This window comes from Alexandromys fortis, unplaced genomic scaffold, assembly GCF_014885135.2.
Source record: "Alexandromys fortis isolate MF-2015 unplaced genomic scaffold, M_Fortis_MF-2015_v1.1 scaffold_87, whole genome shotgun sequence".
Taxonomy (NCBI): domain Eukaryota; kingdom Metazoa; phylum Chordata; class Mammalia; order Rodentia; family Cricetidae; genus Alexandromys; species Alexandromys fortis.
The window spans coordinates 5,403,887-5,414,010 of NW_026067971.1; positions in this window are offsets into that span (position 1 = coordinate 5,403,887).

Sequence of the window (10,124 nt, forward strand, 5' to 3'; positions counted from 1 at the left end):
GATCTTAATCAAAACAACTACCTTCTTGGTATGGAGAGCTGGATTTCAGCACCGGGAGACACACAGACAGAACTGAACCTGAGATACTGGACAAGTTACTTTACTGTATAGCTAAGTCTATACTAGGCTCATTAGAAACAGAAGTTGGATTCTTGAACACTGCTAATGCAAAAGTTTTCAGAGAGTGTCATGACTTAGCGGTTAAAAGCGTGTACCCCTCTTGGACAAGATCTGAGCTTGGTTCTAGTGTCCACAGCCAGCAGCTCACAACTGCCTCTAACTCTGGTTCAGAGGGACCTGACACCCTCTTCTGGCCTCTTTAGCCAGTCATGTGCACATACTCCTACAGTTACACATTCATAGACATGGTTTAAAAAATAAAAATAGGGGCTAAAGAGATGGCTCAGCAGTTAAGAACACTAGTTGCTCTTCCAAAGGACCCAGGTTCAATTCCCAGCACCCACCTGGCAGCTTGCAACAGTCTGTAATGCCAGCCCCAGGAGATCCAACACCCTCACACAGATATACATGCAGGCAAAACACCAATGTACATAAAATAAAAATAAATAAATATATCTTCTTTAAAATATAGTGTTTCAAGAAGCTTTAGTTCTTCATCTTGGGAAGACTCTGGAGCACATAAGTTTCCTGGTTTTATATCTGTTCTAACTAACAGATATCAATGTGTGTCTATTTCGATCTAGTAAGCCAGTCCAAACTTCACAGTGCAAAGACTATTCCATGACTTTCATACTCTGTCAGTAAGAAATTCAGACAAGACACCGGGAAGACAGCTCCTTGGCTGGAAGGACTTGATGGCTGGGAGTTAGAATCACGTGGAGGCATCTTTAACCTCTATCTGGCATTTGGCTCTGTTCACAGACTGAAACCTTGGCTGGGCCAACCAGCCAGAACAAGCTTCTCCACACAGCCTGGGCGTCTTCCCAGCATGGCAGCTTCAGGCTGTGAGATGTCTTATAATAGCGTAGGGCTCCAAAATGAAGATTTGAACACACAGGAGGGAAGCGAACTACCTTTTATGGGCTGATCTTGAAAGTCTCACACATCACTCCTGCTGTGGCAGTGACCCTCTGTCGAGCTGGTCCAGCTTTGACAGATGCACAGAAAGCACAGACCTCAGCTTTCTGTTGAAGAAGTGTCAGAGAAAGAAAAAGGGAGAAAAGAGGAGTGAGGGAGAGAGAGAGGAAGAAGACAGAGACAGAACTGGGAATACCTATGATCGTAAGTACCCTGTTCTGGTTTCATTTCCTGTTGCCATAATAAAATAACCTAATGGAAAAAATTTAAGGGAGGAAATGAATTTATTTCAGCTCATAATTCCAGGCTACATACTATTGTGGAGAAACTAATCACATAGACAAAAGCAGAGAGAGAATGCATGCATGCCTAACTGTGCTTAGTCCTCTACACGTAGACAATGCAGAATCCAGGCCCCCCCCTGGAATGCTGCCTCCCACAGTGAATTGATCTTCTGTTGGGGTCCAGCCTCGACAGGGATCACACCTTCCAGAGTAGGGGCCTGTGGATTAGAAACGCCGAGCAGATAGGACAAAAGAAATAGACAGAGACACGGAATAGAACCAGGAGGGCAATCCAGTGAATACTGAATTCGCCTGTGTTTATTTTCTATATGATTACATACCCCAAATCCTAAAAGGGTGGGCAGAAGGCAAAAGACTGCTTTAACATGATACAAAGAACAAACAGAGCAATTACCCCTTCGATACCTGAAGCATCAAGCAACTATTCCCTGAGTGAAGCATTCTGTTGTTTAGGCAGGACTTGCAGCAACTACACCTTAGGCCAAGCATCCTGTAGGCAGCCACTCCCTGGGCCAAAGCTCCTGTCATATCCTTGAAAGAGCAGGAATAGGCTTGAATTCTCTGACCTTTGGTCAGGGTGGAATGAACCCACTTCCGTGGGCTCCCACCGTCTTCCTACCCATTTTCTGAAATACGTCACAGACATGGCCACAGGCCAACCTGATCTAAACAGTCCCTCATTAAGACTTTCTTTTCAGGTAATTCAAGATCATGTCAAATTAACAATTCGTACTGACCATCACAAATCTGCACATACATACATGCATGCATACATACATACATACACAGACAGTATTGTGACCATCTACTACTGTCACGGAATCCCACCCAAGCCTTTCCTATCATAAATGGAGGCAACGCTTCTACAGTGTTCCAAGTGTAAGGCCCTAACCTTAATGTTACTATCATTTAGAGATGAGAAGTATGGGGTCCATAGAGAATAAGTTTCATTAATTACACTGATAATTGTAGAAAATGAGAAGATTGAGAAGGCCTTTTCTTCTTCACCCTTTTCCTGTTTTAAGGTAGGACAACTCGGCAGAGTGTGCATTATAAAATAGCTTGAAGAAAACTGTTGTTCTTTTTTTTACCAAATCTCATTTTTAAGGATTTTATTACTTTTTTTGTAGAAGAAAGTTTCTGTCCTGCCCAGTACTACAGCCATTCAGTCCCAAATAAACATACAGAGGCTCATATCATAAACTGTTTGGCCTATTGCTCAGGCTTATTATTTACTAGCTCTTACAACTTAAATTAGCCCATAATTCTTGTCTATGTTTAGTCATGTGGTTTGATACCCTTTTTCAGCAAGGCATTTTGCTTCCTCTGCATCTGGCTGGTGACTGGGCAATGGTGGCATGTCTTTAATCCCACTACTTGGGAAGTCCCAGCTCTGTACATAAATTTTTAAATTACATATATATGTGTAAGTACACATGAGTGTAGTGCTTTGAGAGGCCAGCAGAGGGAGTTGGATCCCCTGGAGCTGCAGTTATAGGAGACTGTAGGCCGCCTGGAATGGGTGCTGGAAACTGAACTCAGGTCTTCTTCAAGAGCAGCAGTATGTGCTCTTAATTACTGAGCCATCTCCAGCCCCTCACATTTTAAAAATCATCTTTTTGCAGGGTTTCAGCTAACACTTTCAAAGTTTCATTTCATTATCAGATGTTTCTCCCAGTATAAGCACAAAATGTCCAGTAGTGATTAGAAATGCATGCACTGTACACAGATGTACACCCCGGTGACTTACACAAATTACTAAGAGAAGATGCCTTTTGGGTTTCACTGGTTAAAAAGAGAAGGGAAACTGTGTGTCCTTAACAAAGCCCTTTAGCTTCTTTCTATTTTCATCCCAATAGAGCCCTAGCCAGTTACCCCCTCTTGGCCAGCTTTAGTGAAAGTGACAACCCTCTACAGTATCCAAAATGGTCAGGCAGACAAGCCTTGAAGGCATAGATCCCTTCAGCCGGCCGCACCCTTTGAGCTCAGTAGGAGCATTTGAGGCTTGTAAAAGTTTTCTAGGAAACAATTACTCATGAGCAAAGGGACCAGAAAAGTTCCAGAGATGATCTCCAGCAGGCAATTTGACTAGCAGTGGGCAGCCTGCCGAATGACACCCAGTAGAAACTATGACTGTGGAACACCGGTGAGATCTGCCTGATGCCTCCAGCCTACCAAGTCTTCAGAGCAGCTCACCGAGGGCTCCCCTTACTCGTGTTCACTCCTGTGAAAATCCACCAACATGTTCAGCTCCAGAAGTGATGGAGGAAGGTCATTGGTTAATTATAATAAACCAACTGCTTGGCCTCATAGCTTAGAACATAGATGGGAGGAGTAAACAGAATAGAATTCTGGGCGGAAGAGGAAGTGAGGTCAGACTCTGCTCTGCTCCTGGAGACTCAACAGCTCTGCTCTCTGGAGCAGAGACACCAGGATGGACGGAGGCTAGACTCTTCCCAGTAAGCGCACCTTGGGGTGCTTACACACATCATTAGAAATGGGCTAGTCCAGTTGCGAGAATTAGCCTGTAAGGGCTAGAGTTCATGGGCCAAGCAGTTCTTAAATGAATACAGTTTGTGTGTTGTTATTTCGGGCATGAGCTAGCCAAGCGGCCGGGGTGTTGGGGACGCAGCCCCGCCGCTTCATATTTCAACACAGAAGGAGAGGAGGAGGAAGAAGAAGAGGACAAGGAAGAAGGAGAAAGAGAAGGAGGAAGAGGAGGAGGAGGAGGAGGAGGAGAAGGAGAAGGAGAAGGAGAAGGAGAAGGAGAAGGAGAAGAAGAAGAAGAAGAAGAAGAAGAAGAAGAAGAAGAAGAAGAAGAAGAAGAAGAAGAAGAAGAAGAAGAAGCCAATAACATGTCATCTGAAGGCAGATTCAGAGGAAATTAAACTCTCCCTACCCTCATACCCTGCCCTCTAAGCCTCTGTCCCTCCTTTGGGATGCATGATTTCCCAGTGTGTTGATATTTTTGGGCCTCTGACTCTGCCTGTTTCTGCAGAGATCTTTCCTTTGTCAGCTCACCATTCCACAGGCTCCCCGCTGATCTAGTGTTTTGCTCTCTGTCTAGTCCTACAAAGGCAAGTCTTCCCTGTCCCTTCATCTCTCTGGATACTCACAGCAGGTTCCTGGACACTTGTGAGACTGGTGATCGTTGGGATAGAAGTCAGGGCATGAATGAGAGCAGAGCAAAGGCTTTTAGAACTACCTGCTCTAATGGAAGCCCTGCCCATCCCGCTTCCTTGTCAACCCCCCCGTTTTTAATTCATACCCCCCACTCTTCCTTTCTAAAGGTAGAGCCAATGCTCTCCTTTCCTGCTTCCCTCATGTTTAGTTCCCCCACTCTCTCTTGCCACCCTCGCAGTTTATCAAACGTTGTTATTGTTTGTTGTGTCTTTTTAGGCAGGGTCTTACTACATTAGCCAGGCTGGCCTTGAGTTTGTCGACATTGTGGGGTATTCACCAGAACAACTGTTAGGACACAGGTTTAAGCCAATAGAAAGTCTTTATTGGCCAGCCATCTATTGTACTGTGTGCTCAGGATCCCAGTGTAGCAAGGAGCTTTTCCCAGGGTGAGCTTTTTAACACACACACACACACACACACACACACACACACACAAAATGGCCTGGGTTGACATACTTCAGTTAACAAGAACAGTTAGCCTGAAGCACAACTACAGAAGCCAAAGAAAAGCAAGGATAGCACGTTTAGAGACTTTCCCGGAACTATAGACTGATGGATTAGATCTTTGTTTTTATTTTGGGCAGATGGTGCTTTCTCGGCCCTGAGTTCTATAGCCTGAATGGCACTGTCACCCTGGAGTCAGCTGTACTAAGGTGTGGAGCCCTGTTCCAGGGGCCTCATGAGATCGTGCCTCCTGGGGAACTGCTTCAAGCGCTTACCACTGAGTCCGGCTTCACAGTTCTCCTCACCGCCTACCTCTTTCCAGGGGAATCTGCTCTCTGCTCTGCCACCGACCTGTCCAGTCCCTTCCAGACCTGCACCTCTCCTGCCTCTCCTGTCTTCTCGAAGTTCCCCCTCTTTTCCTGTCCTCTACATGCCAAGCGCTTATGCTCAGTCTTCAGTGCCCCTTCGGTGTCCTTACCCCACCCTCAGGACCCTGTTTGCAAGATTGCTAATTTAGAGACCTTCCTACAGTGACTTTCAGGTTTCTGCCTGTGACTGGCACCTCTTTTCTCCCTCCCACCTTGCCTGTGTCCTGGACATTTCCACTTATACTACCTTCCTAAGATGAAGGAGTTGAAAACAAATATAAACGTGTGTGTGTGTGTGTGTGTGTGTGTGTGAGAGAGAGAGAGAGAGAGAGAGAGAGAGAGAGAGAGAGAGAGAGAGAGAGTGCTATGGCCTCGGAGCCGTCTCCCCACACAGCTCAGGCTCCCTTCCCGTTTTCTCTCCTTTTCTCCAACTCCAGACTAGGTTCGCAGACATGTTTTCTCTCCTCCTTGGCTCCAAACACTTTCCTGTGTCTGCTCAGGTCTGCAGGCTCGCTTGACTCTCCATGTCCTCCCTTCACAAGCTAAGCCTGGCTTGTTTCCTGTGAGCCTGTGATCACGATGTGGGTCTCTGACGTGACCTCGAGCTGATACATTTAACTCTCTACCCTTTGTTTATAGGAAAGTTATCCATATCCTAGCCTGTACTGGGTAATTTTATGTCAAGTTGAGACAAGCTAGAGTCTTCTGAGAGGAGGGAGTCCTAGTTAAAAAGATGTCTCCATAAGATCAGGCTGTGGGCAAGTCTGTGGGGTGTGTTCTTAATTACTGATTGAAGGGGAAGAACCCACCCATTGTGAGTGGGGCTAGCCTGAACCGGTGGTCCTGGATTCTACAAGAAAGCCATGGACAGCAAGCCAGGAAGCAGCTCCCCTCCATGGCGTCTGCACCAGCTCCTGACTCCAGGTTCCTGTCCTGTGTGAGTTCCTATCCTGACTTCCTTCAGTGATGAACTTCGATAGGAAAGTGTAAGCCAAATAAATCCTTTCCTCCTCGACTTGCTTCGGTCAGGTGTTTCATCACATTGATAGCAACTGTAACTACACATAGCCCTTCCCCAGAAGCACGAGGATACTTTGTATCCTAGCACTGGGAGCACTCCAATTCCGTCCTAACTGTTGTAAATTCCTCCTCCTCATTTATTACCAGTCCTGTTTCCAATCAAAATAAAGACTTTGTGCCCATGGCAGCCTTCCTGCTTCTTGAAGTTTTGATAGCAGCAATGTAAAACGAAGTGGCAACGTAGCAGCTTATGTAAATCAGCCGGGTGGAAACCAGCTGTGTCCAGAAGCAATTAGAGCGCGGGGCCAAGTGGAACTGGGCAAAGGACTTCTTCCCCGAAAGTTCAAGAATGTTGGGTTGCTGGAGATACAGATGGCAAGGGATACGGCCAAATGTCTGGCCTGGCCTTCTAAGCCAGGAATCCACATGACATGATGTGTTCGTGTCATCTCTGACTGTTTACATCCCATCTCTGCTGCTTCCACGATGCACAGACTGGAGAAAAGCCCCTGGTTTCCGAGACCCAGCCTCTTCATCTGTAAAGGAGAGGCACCCCAACAGCGGCTGCAGCGGTCAGTGTCAGGCGTGTGGCTTACATATTTAAATAGCTCAGCGCTCCAGCACTTATTCTTAAGAAATGTGAGGGCTGGGAAAATAAGCTCAGTCCGTAAAGTGTTTGCAGAGCAAGCAAGAGGGCGGGAGTTCAAACCCCAGGACAAGCATAAAAGGCTCACATCCAATGCCGGCACTGGGAAAGTGAAGACAGGCAGATCCTCAGGGCTCGCGGGCCGGCTCGTCTAGCCTAGTCAGCCAGGCTCAGGTCCCAGTAAAAGACCGGGATTCAAAAAACAAGGTGACTGGTTTCTGATGGAAAAACCTGGTATTTGACCCCTGGCCTCCGCATGAATTTACACACAGACACACACACACACACACACACACACACACACACACACACACACTTGCTGGTTTTATGATGACATATGGTTCACAACCATCATTATCTCTGGTTTCAGAAGAACCAAGCCCCCTTCTGATGTCCCCAGGCACCAGACACACAGGTGGTACACAGACATATATGCAGGCATATATGCAGACTTTTACCCTCATATGCATAAAATTTGTAAATCTGAAAAAAGAAAAAGAAAGAATGAAAATCTAATCATGTGACCTATGTTCTCAACAAAGCTAGCAAAAAAGACAGTTGCTTAGTCAAACAATTGCTTAGTCAAATAGCTATAATGTGTCGTAAGCACTAGCCCCAAAGCAGGTTCATACTAGAATCCCAAGGAAGCTGGGATCCCCAAGACACCTGCCCAGAGGAAAGATTCCAGCAGGGAAGCTAGACAGGATCTTCACGCAGGGGAACCCCGGAAACAGACAAGAGAAGACATCTGGGAAAGGAATTCTGGGTGGGGACAGAGGCCTGAAATGCGGTGTCACTGGAGGGCATGGGGCAGAGGAAGAAACTTCATGAACTGCTTAAATAGAGAGCAGAAAAAGAAATGTCAGGGTCATCTGAGGGCGCCCTGTAAATGATATGCTAGAATATATTATCTTAGCTTTCCAGCATCGGGAAGTGGAAGAGTAAAATCCTGAGTCATAGCCGAGACTAGGAAAGGGCCCAGCCTGCAACCGAGTTGGCACAGTGGCCCTGTAGCGTGTGTGGAGAGCTCTGGACTCCATCCCCAGTCCTGCATAAAAGCAGATGTCACGGAACAGTCTGCGACCCCCCAAAAAATAAAAAGAAAAGGCAGGAGGAACTCAAGGCGTCTTTTGGCTACGGAGCAAGTTAGAGGCCTGTCCAGGCTGCATTGGGACCATTCTCCAAAAAAAGGGGAGGTGACTGGAGAGGTGGGTGAGTCAGTGGGTAAAGAGCTGGCCTTGGAAGCCTGAGGACGTGGGGCCAGATCTCTAGCATGGAACATAAAAGCTGGGTGGGGACAGGGGCTGACCTGTACCCACAAAGCCCGGGAGGCAGAAGCAGGGCACTCTCAAGCAAGCTGACTACACCACACTGGCTGAACTGGGGAGCTCTGGGTCCATACATAGAGAGCTATCAAGAAAGGCATGCAGCATCAACCTCTGACCCTCACTGCATACACACGCACTCACGTTCTTGTGCACCTGTACACGAGTGAACATGCATATGTGCACTCCACACAAAACATACACAAAAAAATTCCATGAAAAGGAAAAAAAAAAAAGCAAAAAGCAAAGCCCAGGGTAGTTTTGCAGAGTTTGAGACCCTCCTCTTTGTTTTTAAGTCCTAATAAGAAGTATCAAAAGCCAAGAGAGTATCTGAGGCGGCAGACTGACAATGCCCAGAGCAAATTTCTCTGCACAAGCAAGACGCAAACACTAATGTGTCATCTTGTCCTTGACATCATCACTAGACCTTAGGGAAAGTACCAAGCAGAGTCATCTTCCTGAGTCCCTGCCTGCCCCCTTTCATCCTCTGCTTTCTTCCCTTGCTCGCCTGCCATTGTTTTGGCAGTCCAGCCTAGGGCAAGAATTTTGCCATGTTAGGTCTGGGGAGATGGCCCACGAGAGCGAAAGGACCTAGGCTGGGATCCCCAGCCAGAGCTCATGTATAGAGCCAGTTGTGATCATGGGAACTGTAATCCAGCTGCTGGGGGTGCAGAGCCTGGACAAGCCCAGAGACTGACTGGTTCACCTGCCACATTGAGGTGCCTCTGGTCTCCTCAGAGCTCAAGGGAGTTTGCCGGGGTGGTGTCTGCCCACCCGCCCAAGCTGCCTGCTTTTCAGGAAGTTGACTGGAGGGCTAAGGCTGCGTGGTAAGGGAAGGTCACGCTCCACTGAGCTAAGTGTCCCCAGCTGACCTACTCTTTTTCTGTCCCCAAAGGAAAGGTGGAGTCTTCCTGCCCACGAACTTAATTTCTTTCCCTATTCTTTCCAATGCTGCTTTCCTGCCCCGTTCCTGGAGACTAAACTCAGGCTTCCTCAGGGTCAGCGCTGAAGAATCTCTTGGTTCCTCAAGCAGAGGGCATGAATAGGACAACAGAGAAAAACGCAAGCGAAAAACCTTGAGGTCCCACGTTTTCTCAGCTGGTATCTCTTCTGAGAGTGTTTTGTAGCCGCTACTTCAGTCTCTCTGAGACCTCAATGAGGCAGAGACCGGAAGGACCGCTGCACCCCCTTGACGCTCTCCATCCTTCTCAGAGAAGGGCAAGGCAGTGCAGAATGCGCTCTGCCTCCGCGGTGGGCGCCAGGAGGTTAACAGGCACTGGAGGAGTGCAGTCTATGCCTCCTGTGGTGCACATGAGCCCCCAGGGAGCAAAACTCTAGAGCAAATAAACTCTCCCTCCCACAGTTCGTCTGTAGGCTTTGTGGTGTGGTAGATGCCTCCAGAGATGCCCCGCGACGTCGAGGAGCGGCTGTGCTTTCTCCTGAGGCTGAAACCGGTTTAGTATCGACTATTCATTTGCCATACCCGAGGTTTTCTTTTTCCTAATGGGTCGACCTGCCATTGCAGCGAGCTTTACCTCAGACTACCTTCAGGGAGATCTCTAACACTGGCCTTCTGAACCCAGGACACCACTCTGGGTCTGTTTTTTGACTAATTTGTTCCCGGGCTGGCCTAGACTGGTGTACTATTTATTACCCAGAAAAGGCCATTCTTCAAATCGGCCTTGAAAAGGAATTGGCTCTGGTCTGGGTATTGTCCCTGGAAAGCAGTACGGAGAGCATTGCAGCAGTGTTAGCTGGGGGGGGGGGGGGGGGGGGGGGGGGGGGGGGGGGGGGG